The sequence below is a fragment of the Schistocerca americana genome, chromosome 2 (assembly GCF_021461395.2).
Source record: "Schistocerca americana isolate TAMUIC-IGC-003095 chromosome 2, iqSchAmer2.1, whole genome shotgun sequence".
NCBI lineage: Eukaryota > Metazoa > Arthropoda > Insecta > Orthoptera > Acrididae > Schistocerca > Schistocerca americana.
Genome location: NC_060120.1, coordinates 494,147,243 through 494,172,910, shown reverse-complemented (window position 1 = coordinate 494,172,910; position 25,668 = coordinate 494,147,243).

Sequence of the window (25,668 nt, the reverse complement as noted above, 5' to 3'; positions counted from 1 at the left end):
AAAATTTTAGGCAATAATCGAAGTCATCTCTTTAATACATATTATTGTCTTTCGCTTTCGATTGGTTCATATTACAACAAACTGTCCTAGTAAAAAGACTGCAAAATGGTAGAAATTAATGTGACATTTATCTATGCTTTACTTTGTGACTGCTTGGGTTCTGCTGAGAAGACCCTTTATTAGAATTTCTGTGAAGAAATGATAGGCCAGTCGTACGCGATGGCCAAAACCAGTGCTGCTGGATGCTCAGGCCTGGAGCATAGTCAGCGTTCTAACTCGTCCCAGAGGTCTTCAATCGGATTTAGGTCACCAGTCGAGGCAGGAATTTTGTTGTCCACAAACCACTGTTTCACAGATACTGCGTCATGGTAGGGTGCATTAACATGTTGATAAATACATTTATTGCCTCTGACTACTCCTATACTGTATATAGTACACAATATCGTAAAATGTCTCAAATGTCTCTGCATTTGGCGTCTTCTTAAGTGGAATAATGGGACCAAGCTCTATCCACGGAAAATAGCCTCATAGCGTAACACAATCACGTCCATACTTCGCTGGTAACAGGTAGGGTACGCCTCTCGAAATCAGTCATCCACGGTCCAGCGGTGTTGATCTTTACAACACCCTAACGCTGTTAAGCGCTGACTGCAGAAACGTGTCGATCTCTGCACTCCATTCTGTATACAGTCGTTTACAGTGTGCTAAAAGTTGTAACTCCTTTTTAATCGATAAAGCGGCATAAATAGCTTGTTTCGTCTTTTTAAATTTTGTGCAGTGCATTTTAGACCAATTTCATACATAAAAGTGACATAACTGGGCCAAAAACTGGCAGTGGACAATGACGGCTGGCGGTCTGTTACGATCAGTGACAACTGTCGGCCAGTCATCAATGAAGCTGAATGATCAATAACGGTCAGTTATCAATGATGGTCAGTTTTCAGGGTGACTTGTTATCCGATGTGTTTAAAACCCTTAATAAACAACGCTGTGACACAAGGACGACCTTAATTTGATGTTGAGTAATCAGCAGTATGAAGCAATTAACTGCGATCTATGGTAACACTGTTATTCACTCGATGTCCAGACAACATCTAACAAAATAGCTTACACTGGGACGCACTCATGGGCTATAATATTTTTCAAATACGCTAGTTTTCACGGTGGAGTCATTATGTCCTCCAGATTTCATGTGGTTTGCAAAAATAAATATTGTTGGATTGTCACGATTTTTTAATGGATGCCAATGTGCTAACTCTGATTCACAATAAATTTCGGGGAATCCCCCTCCAGACTTTTTACAAGAACCCTGGCTCTGATTCACAACACATTTCTGGATGGGACATCTCTGTAGATCTTTCTTTGAAATTTTGAGTAAGCTTCAACCTTCTGGTAATCTCCGCGATATTCCAAATAAATATTGATGTTTTAAAAACTGGTCTGAAGCGGTTATTTCTTCATAATTTAACGCAGAAGAGCTTCTATGTTTCTAGGTCGAGAGATAGAGGGTGAGAGAGGTTAGAAATTTTTGCCAGCAAAAACCTGTGGGAATAGAGTAATACAGAGCCTTACCTAAAAAATAGGAAACTCACAAAACAACCTCCCCCTCCCCTCCCACCAGCTTCATTAGAGTCTTCGAATTAGCAAAGGCGAAATCAAATATTATACAGAGGTATACCGATCAACAAAAATATGAAAATATGTAGGGAACGTTCTGTTTCTATTGTATTTCGATACCAAAATAGTGAATGAATCCCTGACCATGTAGAACTATATACTGAAAAAAAAAACAAGGAAAGGAAACGATTATGTCCGTCGCAAAAAATTGGATATAATATCAGAAATAACTGCTGGAAGTGTGCTCTCTGGTTTAGAATACACTCACATGTTAGTGACTAGAAGCTCAAAGACCTGATTAAAGAACTTGTCTCATTAGTGGCTAATCGTCTGGGGCAACCCGAGACGTACGACAACAGAGCCGGAGCAGCTACTAACGTAGTCATCACACAAACGAATACAAGAGAGGTAAATAAAATTTCCAAATGTGTAATCCTCTCTGCACTGACCAGCAGTAATCACAAAGTAATTATGTACAAAGTTAACCATAAAAACAATGTTGAAGAAGCCTTAATTACTGCAGAATGATTTGGCTAAGAAAGTAAACTGGGGAAAAGCTACGCGAATGGTATCCTGTTCTGACAGATTATCAGGCTGTAGGCGACAGATCTAAGGGCTCACGTACAACAAGATACAATACAAAACACGTAACTCGAATGTATCTCCAAAACTGTCCCCATATAATTAATGAAGATGCCGTGGTCCCCTAAGTTGACGGACCTTAGGAGACGTACAAGGCGACCTACAAGAAAGTTCCCCTACAGGCATAATACAGGAATCTTATGCTCCAATACCGACAACCGCTTGATCAACACAAACAGGCCCTGTTTGAAATTTGCCTGAGAAACCATCTAATGACAGATGTGTGGGGTAACCTGCGCATTATAGTGACAGAATAAAATCAAAACTCTAGATGCTCTGCTCCCAGTGGAAACTGAAGAATGATCGATGACCCGTGGATGGAGACAGTCAATAATATACCTGATTGACAAACCTCTCCCAATCGACGATCAAGATGATAGGTAACTTCACACGCAATTTAGATATCCGCTGCAGAGTGAATACACCAATAGCTTGATAACTACACCGTTCGCTGAAGAAGAAATTGCCTTGGGCATACCAAAACTGAAAAACAAAAAGGTCAGGACTACATTCATGCCAAAGCTCTCAACCTAATAAAAGTTCTAATTGTTCTAGTCCTAGTCAAACCACTGAAAGATTTCCTAACTTTTGGTAGAATATTTTCCACCCGTAAATCAGTAAATGCTGTAACTGTAAATAGTCGGAGGATAAGGATCCGGCTAATCATAAAAGCTATAGACCATTCTGTCTCATTATCACACTTCCAAAGATTAGGAACGACTTCTGTGTGGAAGATTTGACAAGCACAGGGAGCTTCGCGGAATCAATTAATGTCACTTTCTATTTAGAAAAGAGAAATCTGTTGAAGATGTATTAAATAAGACAATCGAGTGATAGACATATGTAACAAAAAATACGCGATTGTAATGTTGATAGACTAAGCGGGAGCATTTGATAATTAATTTTTGTGCCTAGATGTGCGAACTGCAGGTATCCTGTCAGTATTGCAGATTTATCGACTATTGGAGGAATAAACTTGTGGCATGGCTAGCCCACACAAAATGTGGTGAAAAAGAACTACTAAATAGTGCAAAAAGTACAGAAAAAGAACTACTAAACAGTGCACACCGTGGTCGATTTCGGGCCAGTATTTTTGGCTCTGGTAATCAAACCTCTCTGGTGGGGACTGGAAGAAAGAGGACCAAATGGATACTGTAGCAGTGTATGCAGACTTGGTTGTAATGTCAGGGAAATGAAGAGCTGAGCTCGAGGGGATGACAAACGGCCTCCTCTCGTCGATTCAGCGATCGTGCATAGATAACAAATTAACCATACCCCCAAGAAAACCGCACACACATTCCTAAAAGATCAGATTTCATTGCATAGAAGTCCTAAACTAGAAATCACACTTATCACCAGAAAAACAGTCACGTTATGCCTTGGAGAGAGCATAACTTAGCACAACACATTCGGACAAACACAAAGCAAGCCACGATATGCACAAAAGTGTCAGCTCCTAACCAGCTAACTAAAAGCTACCACGGCATGCGGTGGATGCTGTGCTGTTTTCACGTCCATCGTAGCCTTCGAAACATGGGGTTTGGCGCATTAATTTTATTGCGCGTAGAACAGCCAAATCCCGAGGCGTGCCTAGAGACCGTTGCTACCACGTAAACTGATGCTTTATTGGTGATCATTGGGATATACCCAGTAGATATTACGGTAAAATGCCGTCCAGTAGCCAAATGGTTACGTAAAGGGGGTTTGACGAAATTGCCACAAATATTGGAATAAAGGAAAACAGCTAGGTCCCAACTCTTGAACTGGAAAGTGAGTACGTGGCAGAACAACTGGAACAACAGCGAAATTTGCCAAAGTGTCCATGAACTTTTCCTGTGCATTCACGAACGCCGAGCCGATGGTCGCGTGTGTAAAACCCACGCTAGGCATGGTACTAGGTAGTTATAACTAAAGTGCAGCTACTCGAGAGGTTCCAGTGTGGGCAATGGTTATCATGGCAGTGAAACTTGGTAGATATGCTAAAAAAATGCGTTAATGCGCAACCGATGTACATTGGAAAACAGATGAGTTGCAACTCTGGCTACCTGGTGCAAATATGGTACTGTTCACTGTTTGTGTAACGGTATGACATCCACGCTGTCACTTGACAAGCCATAGCTGAGCAGTATGTCTATCGACAAGAGAAACCGCGCGGTGTTAGTGAAACTGTTTTATTTGAACGACAGCAATTACAGTGCTCTATCGAGAGAGTATCGTCGGCTGAAAGATCTGAGTAGAGGTCTGATCTCATTAAATGATGAAGATAATGAAATTCGATAACATGGGAGAGCTTAGTGTGGCACCTGGAGGAGGAAGGTGTCCTATCGCAGTGGAAGTTATTGCCACGGCTGCTGCGACTATAACTGACCATGCAGCACGTGTCCCTGGTGGTGCTAGTGCTCGTAGTGTGTAACGAGAAGATTTGTGGTCTGCTTTACATTAGTACCGCACAAGATCCAGATAGTGTAGCAACTGAGACCTCGTCATCTGCAATGACATTCTGAATTTGCCCTTCGGTTTCTGGCGCGAGTCGAAGTTGATGAAGTGTGGTCAGGTAATATTCTATGGTGTGATGACGCACATTTTACACTACAGGGTGCAGTGAATACACGGGACTTCCGAAATTAGGGTGCCATTAACGCGGATGTTGTGCACGACGTGCCACTGATCTCGCTTTATGTGACTGTGTGGTGTGGATTCACAAGCACATTTATTGTGGATCCCTCTTCTTTGAAGAAAATGCACCCAGAGGGCCTGTCAGGTGCACTTTACGTCTGCATGTTATCGAAACCTCCTTGTACAGCATGCAACTATGTGGAAACGAATGCTATAGTGGAAAGTGAGGCAACAACTCATGTCACTCGACCAGTGAAAGATCAGCCTAATGCAACCTTCCACGAAAGCGTTATCTCCAGAGGTTTTCCTAGAGCATGGCCTGCAAGATCGCCTTGTGATGTCACAGCCAGACACCACACTTGCTAGGTGGTAGCTTAAATCGGACGCGGTCCATTTAATACATGTTGGACCCGCGTGTCGCCACTGTGTGATCGCAGACCGAGCGCCACCACAAGGCAGGTCTCGAGATGCGATATAGCACTCGCCCCAGTTGTACGGACGACATTGCTAGCGACTACACGGACGAAGCATCGCTCATTAGCCGAGCAGATAGTTAGCATGCATTGCTCATTAGCCGAGCAGACAGTTAGAATAGCCTTCAGCTAAGTCCATGGCTACGACCTAGCAAGGCCCCATTTCTAACATTGCATGTACCTCAAGATAGAGTCTCACTTGTATCACCAAGAACGTTGTAAACCAATGAAGATATAAAAGTTAAGTGTTCTAGTAGCTACATACTTTTCTTTATAACATTAATAAGTATCCTGTTTCAGACCTCTATCTAGCCTCCTTGAAATAACGCGTGCCTTTCGGCTACTTCAGTGTGGCGTAGCTGTCTTGTTACGCCACAACACGCCTGGTCTGAATCCATGAAACTCATGGCTGTGGACATACCTAAAAAATGCGTTTAAAACGGACACGTTCGCCCTCTGCCTATCTGAAGCCCAGTATACAGGAACACTTTGCTCAGATACCAACGGAATAGTTGCGAGCTAGTGCTGATCACGTCGTTACAGATGCAGCATCTCGTCGACGTCTCCGATGCTCATATTGAACAAACAGTGTAAGTAGAAATTAATAATAAAGTCACCATTATGCCTTTCTCACTTGTTTGACTATTTCTGCCCACGTCCTTTTCCTAATCCATTACATACGACATCATTTCTATAAGTCCTTCTTGCAAACACAGCGCCAGATTTGCACTGGTGGCCGTAGCTGTAATTAATTTCTGTCCACCATAAACCAGTTCCGCATTAACGCATTAGAACATCCACCAAGTTTCGACGCCATACGATAATTACAGCCTATACTGGATCTAACGGAACATGGCCCACGTCCAGTTTAGCTATACAAATTCAAGAAAAAGGGCAACGACATCTGTGGAAGAGGAAGAGGAGGAGGAGGAGGAGGAGGAATAGGAGGAGGAGATTAGTGTTTAACGTCCCGTCGACATCGAGATCGTTAGAGACAGAGCACAAGCTCGGGTTAGGGAAGGATGTGCAGCGAAATGGGCCGTGCCATTTCAAGGGAACCACACTGACATTTGCCTCTAGTGATTTAGGGAAATCACGGAAAACCTAAATCTGGCTGTCCGGATGCGGGTTTAAACCGTCGTCCTCCCGAACGACATCTATCATTGTGGTCGTAGGGGAACTTCCAACAACATTATCTTTAACTGTAACTCCTCTAATTTAATTAGGGAATCAATAGACACTAACCAACCACAATAGGAACTCGTAAGAAATTGCGATGGGTGAGCTAAAATAAACAACGTCGCTGCTATGGGAATGTAAAAGTTGCCTGACTCCGACGGTAACAAAATCTCTCCGATTCCACACAGAATGGCCATAGTAACATGAATGTGGATAACGAAGTGCTACCAGGTGCACCTAGTGTTGTGTAAGACGTGAATGCGAATGTAGTGTTACAGATCGTGGGTATGCAACCAGCATCACTGCGCCATATGGGGCACACCTGCAGTACTGCTCCAGTCCCACCTCGGCGACGGTAGCGACATGCAGGGCGTCGGAAGGAGGTACATAATACATGAAGTGTAATACAGTGCTGCAAAAATTCCCGATGCTTCCCCGAGACTGTTTTCAAACACACACAAAGTTACTGTTATGGTACAAGCAGATTGGTAACTTGCTCTGACGCCATTCCAAAGAGTTATACGAGAGCTTGCTGAAAAGTAATGCTTTCGAATCTTTTTGTAAAAAGCTCTTAAATATTTCTAAATAAAACAAACTTTATTAATATACAAGATCATTGTTCTAAATGTCTACGTATTCGCAGTCCTCTGCCGCGATGAGGCCCCGAATCGTAGCGTGTAACACAATAGTGTGTAACATAGCCACGTCGCTGCGTGAGAAACAGCCTGCTAGAATCGAGTTTCGAACTCTAAGAGTTCGTTCACAGATTGAGCACCTTCCCCTGCGCCTTGACAATACCAGAGCATAAACGAGCGCAGCGACATCTGCAACAATCTTACGCCTTGGTTCACTGCTATCGATCATCCTCCATCCAGTCCCAACTTGATCTGTTTCCAGAACTTAAAGAGCACCTTCACCGACTTCATTTTGGTAGTGATGAAGCGGTGAAAACTGAGGTAAGGTTGTGGCTCCGTCAGCAAAGTCATACATTCTACAGTCAGGGTATCAATAAACTGGTCTCTTGCTGGGAGAAATGCTTTCGTCGGCAGGATGACTATATTGAGGAAAAAAGGTGAACAAGAAGAATGGAAATGTAGGATGTCGGCAAAGTGTGTTTTTTGCGTAAAACATTCGGAGGCATTACTTTTCAGCATGACCTCCTGTATATTCATTTTTGTAAGGTTATAGCATTCGTTCTAACTGTTCCTCTCTGCTCGTAGCCCTCTTGTTTAGAACCAACTGTACATTAACTGTTACTATCAAATGTTTGCCTAGTAGTCAATCTTTTTTTTTTAAACATATTTTAACCATTATATTTGCATACATTTTCTCAAATAAAATAGTTTCCGTCACACAACATTTTGTTACCGTTACTGAACCATTGTTATTATTCTGAGAACTATTTTCTAAGCCATTACCACATGTGACAGCCTTAGAAATGATAAAGAACACGACCTATTGAAACTTCCTGGCAGATTAAAAGTGTGTGCCGGACCGAGAATCAAACTCGAGACTTTGATGGGTAGCTCAGTTAGTAGAGCACTTGCCCGCGAAAGACAAAGGTCCCTAGTTCAAATCTCGGTCCCGCCCATAGTTTTAATCTGCCAGGAAGTTTCAAAATCAGCGCACACTCCGCTGCAGAGTGAAAATTTCATTCTGAACACGACGTTATTATAAATAGACACCTTAGGTCTAAAAGAAGCAATACATAAATATCACTTGATTTATAGCAACCAACTCGTGTTATAGTAGTTATTTCATTGTATCATACTCACAAATCTTTTTCAACGCTCGAGCCACAACGTTTACACATGGTCTCACTATCTTTTGTGCCTCGTCTAATCTTTTTGTTTCGTTTTCTGTGTGCACAAAGCAAAATTTTTTTTTATCGATAGCGATCACGTGAAGGAAAGATCAACGGTGTTCATAAACTAACTTATGAAGAACACGGAAGGATAGACGAAAGACCGTTCACTGAATTCTACGATTTATTTCTGAGATGATCTGGTTTCTAACCTATTATCAAAAAATGTCAACGTGACACGATAATACACTCATATATCGTGATTTGAATAAACAAGACAGCTGCGATTGTTAGAATTCTATACTGGAGAACACAATCGGTTTCGCAAATTGAATTTGCATCTTTAGATGCATCACTGTATATAAAGGGATAAAAAGAACTTATCAGAAATTTAGCCATCCCAAAAAATGGACAAATAAAAGCGATAAGGTCTGTGCTTTCTTACATTCCAAAAATTAAATATTCTATTTAAACCGGATAAAGCTATTCCCAAGATCTATATCCAGGTATATAAAACTTCTGACTCACGAATGTGCGAGCGACTTCGATAAAATATACTGGGGGCTAAGGCCATCCCCAACATAAAAACTTAAACTTTGTGTTCTGCCTTACGGCAGGTCTTGTCATGGGGGAAGCCTCGTCAGAGAGGTCCACCGCATGAGTGTCTAGGGAAGTGGTACCAGTGGTGGTTTCCCGTGGCCCTCCACTGGTGATGAAGAAATAATGAGGACAATACAACACCCAGGCCCTGAGCGTGACAGACCACAGCGCTAACCATTCAGCTATCGGGGCGGACAACCTACAAAAGAACCGAGTAAAACCGTCAAAGTAAGAACTTAGTAACTATTAAAATAATTTACAATAAGAAACAATTAAAATACTTATCAGAAACTCCGCATTTGTAACATTAAAGAGAAAGAATTGTTAACAGTGTCACGCTGTACTCCATTGTAGACAGCCTATGGAGGAAGCGTTGCTGTTGCCGGCGCCAGGTAACTGCTATCTATAACGAGGCCTACGAGGAGAGCCGCGTGTGCGTAGTGTCGCAAACTTGAAATAACCTAGGTAACTAGATACCTAGACTCAAATGTAAGGGCAGGGCTGAAAATCTCTAATTACCAGACTACAATAACTGGAACAATACCCTCTGTTTATGAGTGATGTAAATCAGAATTATTGTTACAACCAATCTTGAAAGGCTTCCTGATACTATCTAGGGTCCTATATGTAAGCACCAATGCAGTGTTTTTACAATTAATAAAATTGTTTTCACAAATGAAAAGCTTTTTACATTAACAGAAAACAATGATAAGGCTGGTAAACTCATTCACTTGAATAATAAAAATTGGCTAGGATGTTTCTATGACGCAAATCTGTCTGGGAGTTGAGGGTATTTCCTGGCGCTTTTTTCAATGCTCAAAAAATCTCGAATTATTCTAAAATATTTAGAAAATTACCCCTTTTCTCCCCGAGAAGTATCAGAAGACTGGTGGCCGCGTCAGAGACTGTGTGTCCCCTCTCCTGTAAGTGAGCACTCAAAGCTGACTTTGTATTGGAATTAGCAGTATCTTACATTAAAATCTTACGTTAAAACTTCTCCCCGTGTCGCTGTATTTTGAAGGATAGCTGTTATAAAAAATACTTTCATTTGGATTCCTCTCTATGTATAGATTTTCGACCTTTACCTTTGGAGATAAGATAGGCTTGTGTTATACTCTTTGCAGCCAGCTGTTTACCTGTTTCCATGGATATGATTCCATAGGAAGAAAACCTGTCGTAATTCATATCTTTAACGACACTATCACGAGAGGAATCAGGGTAGTATAGTCACCATGCAATCTTTATGTTACGTTTCAGGTAAACCCCTATATAATAGAACTATCAATTTCATGGGCGACGTCTGCTTCATAGCCATTGGAGTTAGCTATGCATTACTCAACTTCAAAAGCTAGGCTGGACAATGGGACACTATGGAACCGATGCAGCATGGAGCGAAATACTACCACCCTCTGTTGCCATGGGTGGTTCGAAGAACTATGAATTACTATGTCTGAAGTTGTAGGTCTCCTATAAAGAACTCTAACAGTCGCAGTGGTCTTGTTTATTCAAATCATGGAATATTTCGGCTGTGATTGCGCTACATATAAAATAGTGAGACTCGTGTACCATTCCATTCTGTTAACCACAAGCTGACTGACATGAGTTGAAGGGTTCGAACGTTTTTCATTCAAACTTTCGACTGCGCCTATCACAAAAGTTGGAATTGCCAATTTTATAACTGCAAAGTGAAAATCTCATTCTGGATCAGAATTATTCGTTTGCCACACTTTAGTTCGAAGTTATTCGTTCGGTAAGTGGCAGAAATATTTCGAAGTGTTTTTGACGCCTTTATTGTTTCATTAAAGCACAAAATGAGTATCGAAAGTAAGTTCGCAATCTCTTTGATTTCACTCTTCATCTTTATGTGACAAACAGAACAAATTTTCCTTAACTACGCTAAAATTGTCACGTATTTCTAGTTGAACGCTCCAAATAATGAAGTACAGACAGAAAGTGTGAACTTACGATATTGTGCTGCAATGACAAAGCGAAACACTGCGAACTTAAACAAAAATCTAGTAGATGACTTACATAAACTCAAAACCTTTTCCTTCAGTTCTGAGCTTAAGCGTTCGCCCCATGTGGACTCCAAATGCATGTTGTTTCTTTCCCAGGCGCTTTACTAATCCATATGCGCGGCATTGTCCCCCTTTTCCACGGCAAACACAAGAACGGCAGGCCGTAAAAGACTCCACGGGGTGTAATAAATGATGTAGGTGGCTGGACCTTCAGAACTGCCGTAGGACTATTTGCGAGCAGCAGAAGCACGATTCTCAATTAGGGGGCTCCTAAATCATTCACCTGGGTCCCCGCGCTATTCCGCCTTCTTTCTTCCCCAGAGACGCATACACCTGAGTTTGCAAGTGCCGTGAGGCTTGGCAGTTATTAAGCGCTCCTTTTATTCTGCTCTGTCTTAGAATGACATAGAACTAGCTGTTTATATTCTCCCACTGGAATTATAACGAAACTGTTATAATTTTCACCACCTCTATCGAGGAGAAAGGAGAAAGGAGAAAGTATTAGGATTTCACATTCCTTCGACGGCGAGGACAGTAGAGAAGGAACGAAAACCAAGAAACCTAGATTGGGGGTAGATGAAAAGTGCACTACGTCAAGTCCTTTTTAAATGAACCATCCCGGTACCTCTCATGAGCGATTCAGGGAAACAATAGAAAACTTAAAACTGGATATTTGAGTCCATTATCTTAATACGCTACCTGACTCAAAACTATTTCTCTGGAAGTGTAACGTAGCAGTCAGGAAGTAACTCCTTGATTTCACTTTGAGACCTGCTTAAAAATATTATCTGTATAGTTTTTTACCACATTGTCGTGTATTTTGTCAATCATTTCATTGTACAAATACATTGTACAAATACATTAATCACAGACCTTTCGTTGCCTGTAAAAACCATGTATAACTTTTTTGGAATTAGCAGTCAGCTAGACTGAATGCAGTCTGAGAAGTATTGAAACCATTTTCATAAATAAGAAACACGCACACTCTCTTGGCAGTGTCTTGCATAGACGAAGAACTTTGACCCATTATCCCAGGATGCCTAGCATATCTACAGAACATCACTGATTCAGTTGTTCAGTGGTTAACGATATAGTCAGGAGTATATAGCGTCAGTAACATAGGCAGTCCTAAATTTGATACGGTCGCAGGTTCGAATCCTGCCTCGGGCATTGATGTGTGTGATGTCCTTAGGTTAGTTAGGTTTAAGAGTTCTAAGTTCAAGGGGACTGATGACTTCAGCAGTTAAGTCCCATAGTGCTCAGAGCCATTTATGAACCTAAATTTGATCACGATTTAAATCTCTTACTCAATCAGATACGAAACTTCCCTAGCTTTTACTTGATATCCTGTCGTTATCATAAGTAATACATCGTCATAGGTAGCTGAACCTACTTGAAAAGTATAATATCTATGTAACCCTTACCAGTTCGTTGTTCACATGAAGTACCATAATTCTGGCATACCTAATGTAAAACTGAATACTCTACAACTTTACTACAATCTGAACTTGTATTTGATTCGATTGTAAAATTAAGTTTTTCCACATCGTACACATTCACCATGGCTGCTGTACCTGTACCAACGACAAACAGAATATACGTCACTGTAATGTGTCGTACACAGGAGGGCCTGAACACGGGAAGGACACCATCTGTCTTGCAATCAGGTCCAAAGAAAACATTTTCTCTCTTTAGTCGTAGGTCATCAGTGATAATACACAGTGTACAGTTGCCAGGGTCCCACCAAATGGACCTTACAACTTTTCGACCCAGCAGGAGATGGAGTTTGTAGATTATAGAATACATATCAGTAAACCAAGTATTATTTAGAAATTATTTTTAGGAAGTTTACATTCCTTTTATAAAGCATAAGATGTTACAAAGAGCAAAAAAAAAAAAAAAGTTGCTACCAGGTAATACCATTGGAGGGTCGTGACAAATCAGTGTAAAGAGCTCGCATATGACGCATTTGAAAAAAATATGTTACGTAAGAGAGGAGATCTAGGGGTACGCCTACTGTGCCATAGTAGAACTCCGTCATGTGGGACCCTTGAAGCCGGAAGATCACTGGAACTCTTGGATCTAAATATAAAACGATTATTCAGAGTTGTTTTTTTTTTTGTATGCGCAGGCCGCGGTCTTGAAAATACACGTATGTTTCCTGGCATCATAAGTGCTAGCTGGGAAAGCAACGACGCCCTCGCAGCATCACGGGGAATGGACAGTGCGTAAAGGGGATAGCGTGCGTATGGTAACAGGCAGCGAAGCGCGAGGTACGATCCGTCGTGTACATGGTCAATAGAAGCGTCTGAAGTGCTAGCCGTCAGTTTACGAGCAGACATCCTCAGGGTCATAGACAACAGGTGGTAGATTACAACTCTGTGGAACGGTTATTGCGAGATATACTGATGAACCAAAGGATTCTGACCTGCTCCACAGCATGGCAGCGCACATTTGGAATGCAGTACACCAGAGATTCTGTGTGGCCTGGATTCGACTCTTAGGTGTGCGGCACTGTGTGGCACCACATGTCTAAGCACAGATTATCTAATTTCCTCAATTACGGGTGGCTGGTTTACAGGAGCTGAGTTGGTGCCAGACTGCTTTCCAAGCATGTTCCTTGGGAAACAAACCAGATCACAGTAGCACGTTTCAGACCTCCCTACTCGTATAGGAAATTGCCATCGCTGTCACAAAGGAGATTAAGTTTTAAAGAACTCACGTGGTTCGCAATAATTATCACGTAGTTCACAGCTGTCATACACTAATCGCCATTACAATTGCTACACCACGAAGATGACGTGCTACAGACGCGAAATTTAACCGACAGGAAGAAAATGCTGTGATATGCAAATGATTAGCTTTTCAGAACATTCACACAAGGTTGGCGCCGGTGGCCACACCTACAACCTGCTGACATGAGGAAAGTTTCCAACCAATTTCTCGTACACAAACAGCAGTTGACTGGCGTTGCCTGGTGAAACGTTGTTGTGATGCCTCGTGTAAGGAGGAGAAATGCGTACCATCACGTTTCCGACTTTGATAAAGGCCGGATTATAGCCTATCGCGATTGCGGTTTATCCTATTGCGACACTGCTGCTCGCGTTGGTCGAGGTCCAATGACTGTTAGCAGAATATGGAATCGGTGGGTTCAGGAGGGTAATACGGAACGCCGTGCTGGATCCCAACGGCCTCGTATCACTAGCAGTCGAGATGACAGGCATCTTATCGGCATGGCTGCAACGTGTATCGATCACTAAGTCAACAGATGGGGACGTTTGCAAGACAACAACCATCTGCACGAACAGTTCGACGACTTTTGCAGCAGAATGGACTATCAGTTCGGAGACCATAGTTGCGGTTACCTTTGACGCTGCATCACAGACAGGTGCGCCTGCGATGGTGTACTCTACGACGAACCTGGGTGCACGAATGGCAAAACGTCATTTTTTGGATGAATCCGGGTTCTCTTTACAGCATGATGATGGTCGCATCCGTGTTTGACGACATCGCGTTGAACGCACATTGGAAGCGTGTATTCGTCATCGCCATACTGGCGTGATTGTATGGGTGCCATTGGTTACACATCTCCGTCTCCTCTTGTTCGCACTGACGGCACTTTGAACAGTGGGCGTTACATTACAGATGTGTTATGACCCGTGGCTCTACCCTTCATTCGATCCCTGCGAAACCCTACATTTCAGCAGGATAATGCACGACCGCATGTTGCAGGTCCTGTACGATCCGCTCCGGTTACGCACCTTCCTTGCCACGTCACATGCCCGTAACGGCACCAGGCAGCATTTAGACACGCAGTGCCCATTTTGAGGTTTTGACTTACCAGTGTAGTCAGTCGCCTACGGTGGAGCGCAATAGGACAAGATAAAGGGGATTCTCCGGTTTGGAAGACTTATTTTATGCTCATGTTCATCACTTTTTTCTGTCAAAAATTATTTTTTCATACAAATTTTATTAAAAAAAAACTAAAGTAAATATCTCAAATAGTATATAAATAATGTTTACCCGCTAAACTGATGAGCCTTATGCAGCACAAAATGATGGCCACAATACCTCTGTGAGGATTGTGCCACTACACGGTTAGCACGATTGATGGTGAAGCATAAGTCTACTATCAAAATGTAATATATGTAGGTTATCTGAATTAAATTCTCTATGACATGAACCTCGAAAATCTAAATTATTGAAGTGCTTTTGATAACGGAGGTCACAAATATTACGAAAAATGTATTGTTTTCTGAGGTTCACGTCCACATTACAAGCGTATATTTTAAGAAACGAACAGGCTTCAGAAACGTTGTCTCGAGAAATATGCACTTAAAGTTTTGAGTTCGATTTTTGTGTATACAATTTAAAAATTTTTTACTTTCTATTAATCCCCTATTCCTGGGCGACACAGTAAACCATCCTTTTATCGAAGACCTAATTTTCTAAAGAGCGACTGTTAGACGGAATTCTAGCCTCGGCTCTGCTCTGGAACGAACACCGGTCCGAGTGCTTTAGACATTTCTCGTCCCTTTCCGTGACGAATGAGCAAGCTTCCATGACTTTCATCTTATGCAGGACACCATTAAATAAATTAAAAACAACGCACGTCCAATTTGTTATAAATTTGGATGACTTTTGCAGTTGTTTCGGAGCATGAGCCCAAATTAACGATTTCAGTGCTCCACCGTCGTTCTGCGTGTAAATTTCAAGCACTCGTCCATTAAATTGTCGTTAGATGTTTCTGCACATCAGCAGTAGCTTCAATAACCTCACTCCTCAGTGGTGGCTGATGATAAAAAGCATCCAGCGTATCTCAGCTCGCTTCCATTTGCATCAGCTATGAGAACCGTAGTCATGCAGTGGATTGTCAGTCGTTGAACTCTAGTGGTAAAGTGCCAACACAACAGCTTTGTTCATTTCACTTTTGTCACAATCATATACTCGAGACATCTGGTCTGAAGTATAACAACTATATCAATACTATCTTCGATCTAGAATGTTACAATAGCTTTAAAGCACGAAATATCGAACGGAGTCACAAACAGCCTAGATGTCGACAGCGGGCAGATTTGGTGTATGCGCGCCCCTATTGAAACATGATTTTCAAGTACAAAAAATTGTTTCCCAGTAAAATCTTTCTGAGCATATATTCTTAAGACTATATGGGGTAAAATATGGAAATGACCACAAACAGTATTTTGAAACCTTAGTTGCGTGAGGTGATAAAGCACACGTGAAGGTCAATATTTCCGATGTAGTATTCCGGTAATTGGAGACAATGGAATGTCTGGACTAACTATAATAATTGAAAATATTGTAATTTACTATCCCCGTTTGTGATCACAAAAACATCTCATCAGAGAGACTCGGAACACCACTATACGATGCACCAGTCAGATCTTGCTTCAAGGTCCCCTAACGTAAGTAAGAGACAAAAAACGTAATACGATCAGATGCCTAAAATACTAAATGTATCATCGTACGATGTCATCTGTGTCTATCCAAAACGCCTTGTATATGTGGATTAACTAGTATTATACTCATTTTGATGAAACCGATAAGCAGTAATCAATTTTCGAATAAGTCTTCCAGAGGAATCCGATGAATGTAAAATAAAGTTGAGACCAAAGAAATTCAAATTTGTGCGTGAGACATATCTTAGCGATAGATTTTAATACAATTTCTAGTCGTGGAAAAGTTCTCATATGCTCATGTGCATCGGACGAAATGTACATATAATGTTTTGCCTTAAATTAATATGTCAAGTAGGTCCTGTGCGGTGACAAATGAATTTTTAATTTCTTTACGCGTCTGTTGCTGTCATTAGAATTAATGTTCTATCAGCCTTGAGGCATAATATAATCTGTACAGCAAGAGAGATGGACTTCAGTATGACGACAGATTATAGCAGAGCACAGACCATTCTTAATGGCGATCAGTCTAGTAGTCGCACTTGATAAATGACAGAAGAGATCCGGAATAGGTCATGATTATGTCTTTGTTTCTCCTTGTGTTCGTATGTGTGTTTTGCAAATTATAAATTTGAACAACATAATACTGTGACACTTAGAATATTTCGCGAATACTGCACATGATGGCAATTTTAACTTGGGTGACAAAATATTTATATGCAAAGAAGGCTGTACTCTTTCGTGAGGCCTCAGACATTTTAATTTTAAGTTAAAAAAACTGATGTATGTAGGAGCCACCTATTCCTCAACCTGCAAATTTTATTAACTACAACTGAAGAAATTGTTGACCAATGTAGTGAACGTGTACTCGACACCAAATTATTTATCCAATAAATTCGGTCACATTTTTAGCCCTGCTGTCAGGTAAAGTCACCCTGACACTTCAATGTTCCATTTCTTTCAAAGTAACAAGTATTTCCCAGGAAATAGATTCTGATATCGTCAGCGGAATGGAAAGTGATTCTCTTAAAATTAAGAGAATGTCCATATTATTGTTCTCCTTTTATTCCAAAAATCATGAATTTTAACGTCATCTCATAAACAATACATCGAGTACGCCGACAATTTTCATGTTGCGTGAATCTTACAAATAGTAATTCACGCCAGCCGTGGTGGCCGAGCGGTTCTAGGCACTACAGTATGGAACCGCGCGACCACTACGGTCGCCGGTTCGAATCCTGCCTCGGTCATGGATGTGCGTGATGTCCTCAGGTTAGTTAAATTTAAGTAGTTCTAAGTACTAGAGGACTGATGACCAAAGAAGTTAAATCCCATAGTGCTCAGAGCCATTTGAACCATAGTAATTCACGTTTCGTTTGGGAATTGTCCCTTTCTTCCGTGTTGTCGCAGATGAAATGTCCTCTGTGGTCATCTACGTAAGCCAGACGAGGTACAGTGTGAGGGAGGCAGCTACGCGGCGTTATTACTCCACCGTCAATGAAGGATGCTTTAATTCTTAGACCGGGTCAACTTGCAATAATCCTCAAGTTTGTGAGATACTTTTGAAAAAGATGATCTCCATCGCTTAGACCCACGAGACTGAATGATATAATTACATGTCTTATAGCTCTATCATTGACCAACAGCCCTACAGCAGTATACTGTCATAATCTTGATCCAGGCACAAAATAGCAAATAATATATCGGCCATAAGTTTGACTTAAGCTTAAAAGAGGTTACTGGTAACCCCTTCGTAGTCTTACAGATAGATGTCTCAAAACTCGTAAATGTACTAAAAACTACAAAAGCCAAACAATCACGCAAAATCAAATACTTTCCACGGTAACAACACGATTCTTTTTATCTCCACGAGTAACAGTATTTGTCCTAAACAGTTTTCAGTTTAACTTGCCGAAAATAACTCTGTACCCATAAAATGTAACTCGATTCTAATTTAACGTTATTGATCACAATCAAAATGTGTCGAAATCCTGCAAATAAACACCATCGCTCCATGTCAGGTTTGATGCCAGAATCTGGCCTCTGTGCGACGGTGGAGCGTTACAAATTTTACCCTCCTGGAGCTTCTTGCAACTGCAGTAATAATTTAATGTTTCAACGTTTTAACCAGTCAGTGGTATGACTACAGCTTGAATGGTGTTTTATACAAGAACAGTCATTTTGATTCCTAATGATGTCTCTTAGCATAATTGCAAAAAACCTACGCTTTGCTGCCTCGGAGTAGAATCTGTCCCACTGCTACGTGGGACGGATGCTTACGTAAAATGAAGTGAAGGAAGTAGAATGAACTTTTAAATCCACCATCATCTGTCACTGCCATATGTTACAGAATCTAATTGCTCAGACTGGCATATCCGTTTGATTAGCTCTGCTGCATACGACCTGCACCTTCAGCAAGAAAATGCACTACCCTATAACTACCGAATCACGCCGGAATATTTGAGCACACTCCGTGGAAATCGGCATGCTAGTGTGGTTCCTCGCCACCCTCCGAATCAGTTGCGCTTAATGCTATTCAAGTCTATGAAAGAACAAAGCAAGGTTCATTCGCATTTGAAGAATCTACGGCTTAGTGTGATGGACAGTGGCTGAGTGTTAATTTATCAGAATGATCCCCAAAGATTTCAGTGTCTCGTGTGGCCTGTTCGATGACGAGTGGCCGCTGACATCTGGACTGTAGCGGGATGTAAACAATATTCTGTTGGTGACCTCAATTGTATAACTAATATTGGTAAACAGAGTATTGTGGTAGTCTCCCATGATTTCGTTTCACATGTTGTAGGTATATATGACACAAACGTACGCCATATTCAAAACCCACACTCATTCTCTAGCTGGAAATGGAACCCGTGACCTACCAGAGTCATTCCTAAACTACATTTTTTTGTGTTGTATTTCAGTGCCCGAGTAAGACAAAATTGCTGAAACTTACCGCTAACGTCTTCTTTATCGTTGTCCTCGGAAAGACAGCGCATCAGGAAAGCATATATCATCTGAGATCGAGATGAGAGTAAAACAGAGATGTGTAATTGTATTCCTCACTGTTGAACAATTTGCGCCAGCTACAATCCATTGACGCTTGCTAAAGGTGTACTGAGGCAACAGAGTACACATCAGAAAAATTACTGCATTTCAGCAGCGATAAGGACGGGCACGACAAGTCAGACACCGGTGGACAACGCTCAGTTGCCATCCATCGTAATGAATAGATTTTCGATAAGTTCATCCATAACAACGGGCAGCTTACGACCAAGGAACTGTGTGCACAGCTGAATGTCGCCTGAAATGCGTTATACAAGATATTAGGCAACCTGGGTAATCGTAGTGTGCGAGAAGACTCCCACGGGTGCTTATATAAGACCAAAAAAAAATCATCAAATGGAAATTTGTCTGGACCAGCTGGAACAAGATCCGGCTGAAGGGGACAGTTTCCTTAACACCATTATCGCAGAATATGAGATTACAAGCTGAAATTCAAAATACAATCCATGGCACGGCAACATACGAATTCTGCACAAGTGGTTCATTTGAATGTCTCGGGAGCCCAGTGCTACTGCCAGTTCATAACGCTAAAGTATGGCAGAAATTGGAATGAAAGCGCATCTTTCTAGACTCAGGGCAGAGAAGAAGACAAATTTCTGATTACAGAACGATAACGTCAGACCCCACAATAGTTTTGCGACATTCTAACTCATTAACAAATCTGGCTGGATTCTCCAGTCACATCCACCTCCCATTCATGATTTACGAGCGTCAGACTTCCATCCTTTCGTCCTACGAAACATGAAAAACGTTGCAGCATTTCCTGGCCTCAGATAATGTTGTCAAAGACAGAAGACATTGCTGATTCGGGGAACATGTAGGCTGTTGTTCTTGACTGGCAAAGTACGTAATGAGCGAAGGTGAATAGCTGGAAAAGTGACTGTATGTAATTGAAATCTTAACTGTGCTATTATGATTTCTGTTCCCTCGCAGCTCCTTTCAAAATGGGAGGAATTAGTCACATAATGACCCTAGTACCATAAACATGACTTCAACACTGGTGCCGTTACTCGATTCGCACGTCCTAAAATCATATAAGAACTACTGTCCAGCTCTCACCATGTAAAGTATGCCCGTAAGTCCAGCAAGATTTGTTGAAACATCTTACATGTTTAGTGTATCCGCTTCCGGGTGTTCAGCCTAGCTGTTACCATTTTATGCACAATATTTCAGTGACGGATCCAGCCGTACTTTTCAGATGCTGCGACACGTGCTGTTATGTGCGCCCGCTGCCTGGTCTCCAGCGAAACTATAGACTATTGTTGACTATATATAGCCAAGTTAGATTCCCGACACACACTGCATAATTTGACAATATATTGTTTTCCGGAGCCTGCACTGATATTCTGTGAAACGCACATTCCTTCAGAGTGTGTCAGTGGCCGATATGGTGACTGGCGAGATCCGAATAAAATGAATGCCATACCGAAAGCCTTGTTTAAACTGACACCTCAGTCCTCTTTATTAGATCTTCATTAGCATTAGAATTTCTAATTACGAAGCCACCAAAATTTGGAGTTTCCACCAAGATACTGGTCTCATCGTATTTTATTTCATAATATATTTCAGGCAATGAAGCTGTGCCACCACGATTATATGGCCGTCCTATGGTGCACAAGGATTGAATTTTCCTAGTATTGGCCAACCTATACCCTTTTGTACCCCGCCAGGAAGACGCCGCGTGGGTTGGATCAGGGAAAGGTAAAACACGTCGGTACTGCTGTATAGATTTAAATCCCCTTCACTCAAGCAATAAGAATACATAACTTGGAATGAAGTGCGAAGGTGAAGCGAAGTGTCCTGGCTGGCTGCACCTGATGAAATGGGCGAATCTGTAGCGATGCTCGTAGAGCTCTCCAGCGCCGGCTATAGGGCGCTATTGTCGGTGTCGGTGTCAACCTGTGAAACTATGCGTTGCTATCGATACCACATACACCAGTTGGCAAAATGCGTGTAATACATTCTCAGACAATACAGTGTGCCTCACAAATGTTGCTCCAAACTTCGAGTAGTTATAGAGGGTGTCTCGAGGAGCAAGTAGAAGATAGGAACCTGTGTCCAGAAACGTCATCCGACGATGCTATAGAGCGTCGAAGTTACAGATGCCGGCGTTTGCCATTAGGCCACCCGTTCAGCAGCAAACATGACTTTGTATGCTGACGGACAGTAGGCGGAACGTCTCACAAATTGTGTTTGTACGAGGGTTGTCCAAAAAGTAAGTTCCGATCGGTCTCGAAATGGAAACCACTGGGAAAATCCGGTAAAGCTTTCCACAGATGTGTTGGGCAGTGTCTCTTGTATGCCGGTCGATCGTGTCGCGCCGCTCTTTTCAGTTTTGAGTGAGCAGTGAGCACGTAAAGATGCGTAGGGAATAGCGTCCCCTGGCAAGTATGAGGGCCTGGTTAGAGATTTCGCCTGTGTCATGCAGCCCACATAACACAACTGTCGAGCAGTTCCTTGTTCATACCAGATCTCGGCCGCACACTGCAGGGGCAATGAAGACGCTCCTGCAGCGCTTCCGTTGAGAAGTGTTTGATCAGTCCGTAATTGGCTCCCCTGAGTCTCATTTCTGCTCACAATAACCGCTGGCTATGAAGACAAAATTTTTCCACAGACAACGAGCTGCAGACCAGTGCAGATAACTGGCCGAAAGCAAAGGCGGCTGCTTTCTATGACGAGGATAGTGGAAAGTTGACACAACACTACGACAAAAGTTGGAGCGGCGACTATGTAGAGAAGTTGGTGGAAGTTGTACATAACTGTTGTAAATAAAACGTTTCTGGTGTTTCCATTTCGCGACCGATCGGAACTTACTTTCTGGACAACACTCGTAATTCAGTGGTCGTGATTGATATCCACGATCGTCAATGGAGAAGATACGCCTAGCTGCTGCATGGAAAGGCCTTATCTCCTGCGAATCTGATGCTCTGAAACCTTGGTGGATGCTGGTTTTGGACACGGGTTTCCATTCGTTGTTTATTTTTCTCCTTGAACTCTCTTAAGTCTCCAATGTTTTTCGGTACACAGGAGAAAAATAAACTGCAGACAGAAACCTGTGCCTGAAACCATCGTCCTCGAAGGCAACAGATCGTTGCATTGATATTAGACAACACCTGTCTACGCAGCCGCTAGCTCCTTCTTCTCCATTCGCGAACATGGCAATTGGTTGTATTTTGTTTAAAGAACAATTGCTGGTGCCCTAGCAACTACTACTGTCTTTCTTCGTCTGTCGCTCCCAATGACTGCGCGTTACGCAGAGGGTTGTCCCATTTTTTAGTGTATATTTTTTGATAATTGCAAAGTTAGTGAGATGCGTATTGCAGTTAATTATTGTTTTTAAACGTTCCTAGACTAATTTGTTTTCTAAGTGGTTTTTCAGCTATTTAGCGGAGAGCTTGAATCAAGTCAGTCGTCTTAATACGGTGAAGCCATTGATCAGCGCCCATTGTAGCAGCTTTAGTTGCATATCACAAGACCTCAAGATCATCTCAAGAACCTGCCTTCACTTTAAATTTGCTTTATAAAGTCCAATACTATTTTTGAAGAATCACTTTTAAACATGACCAATACTGGCATTGAAACTCCCAATTCTCTTTACATTCAACTATTACCTTATTGAGATGGACAATAATTAATAACTAGGTATTACTCCGATATCATCGCATCTCTCCTCATCAATATAACCGCACTTTCCCTATTTGTTTTCTTTATCTTTACGATCTACAGTTAAAATCTCGTACCGTGGGGAAACAGCAATTATGAACACTCTGTGGGGTGTAATAATGGTACTGGGAGTAGAAATGAAATTGGACTGAATTCTAAACCACCAGCGATAAATTTATTTGCCAGGAATACCGCGCAAGATTTTATTGATAATTGTTTTAAAACACTTACAGACAGCCTAATCACAAAACAACTACAATTAGAAAAATGTAAAACACGCAAATGTAAAAAAAAAAAAAAAAAAAAAAAAACAGAGACCGATCACACTGAAGGCTATCAAATGGACAAGAAGGCTATGGAATTCCAATAACATGAATGATATTTAAGAAAAAAATGTTGACTTAAATGGCAGTTTCACTTAGATGGTCGATTACTAACGTTTGTGCAGAAGGTGACTTACTCCGCTGAAGAACTATGTTATAACAAGCAATCACAAAAAAATTAATCACCCTCGATTTTTAAAAGGAAACATGGAACAGACACTGAAAACCTCCGCGAAATACTAAGCTGCACGTAAAATGTGTTCACTAAGCAAGGATGAATAATGCAAGACGTTCCACCTATTCTTCAGGACATGAAGTCACGCATGGTTTTGGCAGGCATCAGCATCTACAAATTTGGCGCTCAGTAGCGTCTTTATATGAAGCATCTGGACACGGTTCCTATCCTCACTTTATTCCTCAAGACATCCTCTACAGATCCTCGAAGATGTACACTCCTGGAAATGGAAAATAGAACACATTGACACCGGTGTGTCAGACCCACCATACTTGCTCCGGACACTGCGAGAGGGCTGTACAAGCAATGATCACACGCACGGCACAGCGGACACACCAGGAACCGCGGTGTTGGCCATCGAATGGCGCTAGCTGCGCAGCATTTGTGCACCGCCGCCGTCAGTGTCAGCCAGTTTGCCGTGGCATACGGAGCTCCATCGCAGTCTTTAACACTGGTAGCATGCCGCGACAGCGTGGACGTGAACCGTATGTGCAGTTGACGGACTTTGAGCGAGGGCGTATAGTGGGCATGCGGGAGGCCGGGTGGACGTACCGCCGAATTGCTCAACACGTGGGGCGTGAGGTCTCCACAGTACATCGATGTTGTCGCCAGTGGTCGGCGGAAGGTGCACGTGCCCGTCGACCTGGGACCGGACCGCAGCGACACATGGATGCACGCCAAGACCGTAGGATCCTACGCAGTGCCGTAGGGGACCGCACCGCCACTTCCCAGCAAATTAGGGACACTGTTGCTCCTGGGGTATCGGCGAGGACCATTCGCAACCGTCTCCATGAAGCTGGGCTACGGTCCCGCACACCGTTAGGCCGTCTTCCGCTCACGCCCCACCATCGTGCAGCCCGCCTCCAGTGGTGTCGCGACAGGCGTGAATGGAGGGACGAATGGAGACGTGTCGTCTTCAGCGATGAGAGTCGCTTCTGCCTTGGTGCCAATGATGGTCGTATGCGTGTTTGGCGCCGTGCAGGTGAGCGCCACAATCAGGACTGCATACGACCGAGGCACACAGGGCCAACACCCGGCATCATGGTGTGGGGAGCGATCTCCTACACTGGCCGTACACCACTGGTGATCGTCGAGGGGACACTGAATAGTGCACGGTACATCCAAACCGTCATCGAACCCATCGTTCTACCATTCATAGACCGGCAAGGGAACTTGCTGTTCCAAGAGGACAATGCACGTCCGCATGTATCCCGTGCCACCCAACGTGCTCTAGAAGGTGTAAGTCAACTACCCTGGCCAGCAAGATCTCCGGATCTGTCCCCCATTGAGCATGTTTCGGACTGGATGAAGCGTCGTCTCACGCGGTCTGCACGTCCAGCACGAACGCTGGTCCAACTGAGGCGCCAGGTGGAAATGGCATGGCAAGCCGTTCCACAGGACTACATCCAGAATCTCTACGATCGTCTCCATGGGAGAATAGCAGCCTGCATTGCTGCGAAAGGTGGATATACACTGTACTAGTTCCGACATTGTGCATGCTCTGTTGCCTGTGTCTATGTGCCTGTGGTTCTGTCAGTGTGATCATGTGATGTATCTGACCCCAGGAATGTGTCAATAAAGTTTCCCCTTCCTGGGACAATGAATTCACGGTGTTCTTATTTCAATTTCCAGGAGTGTATGTGGGGAAGTATGAGCACTACATTCTCCATCCGCTCAGTCTCAGCCAATTGCAGGTCCGGCATCCGGGTATTATGGTCAGCTTCCATGCCGTCCCCCTGTTTCTTTACGAGAACCCCACTTTCTGCTTGGAACTAATAGCTGAAACGTTCCACAAATGTACCTCTGAATTTTGTAGGCACGTCCTATCTTGACTTTATCTCCTGTTCAACGGAAACTGTTATGAAGAAATCGATGCTGTGGTGATGGATACTCCGTTAATGACTGTCGTATCAAACCATACATGGATACAGCGAACCGAATGCAGAGGATGCCCCAAGATCAAACCACTATCTTCCTGTCGATACGTGGATGACAGATTTGTGGTGTAGACACACGGA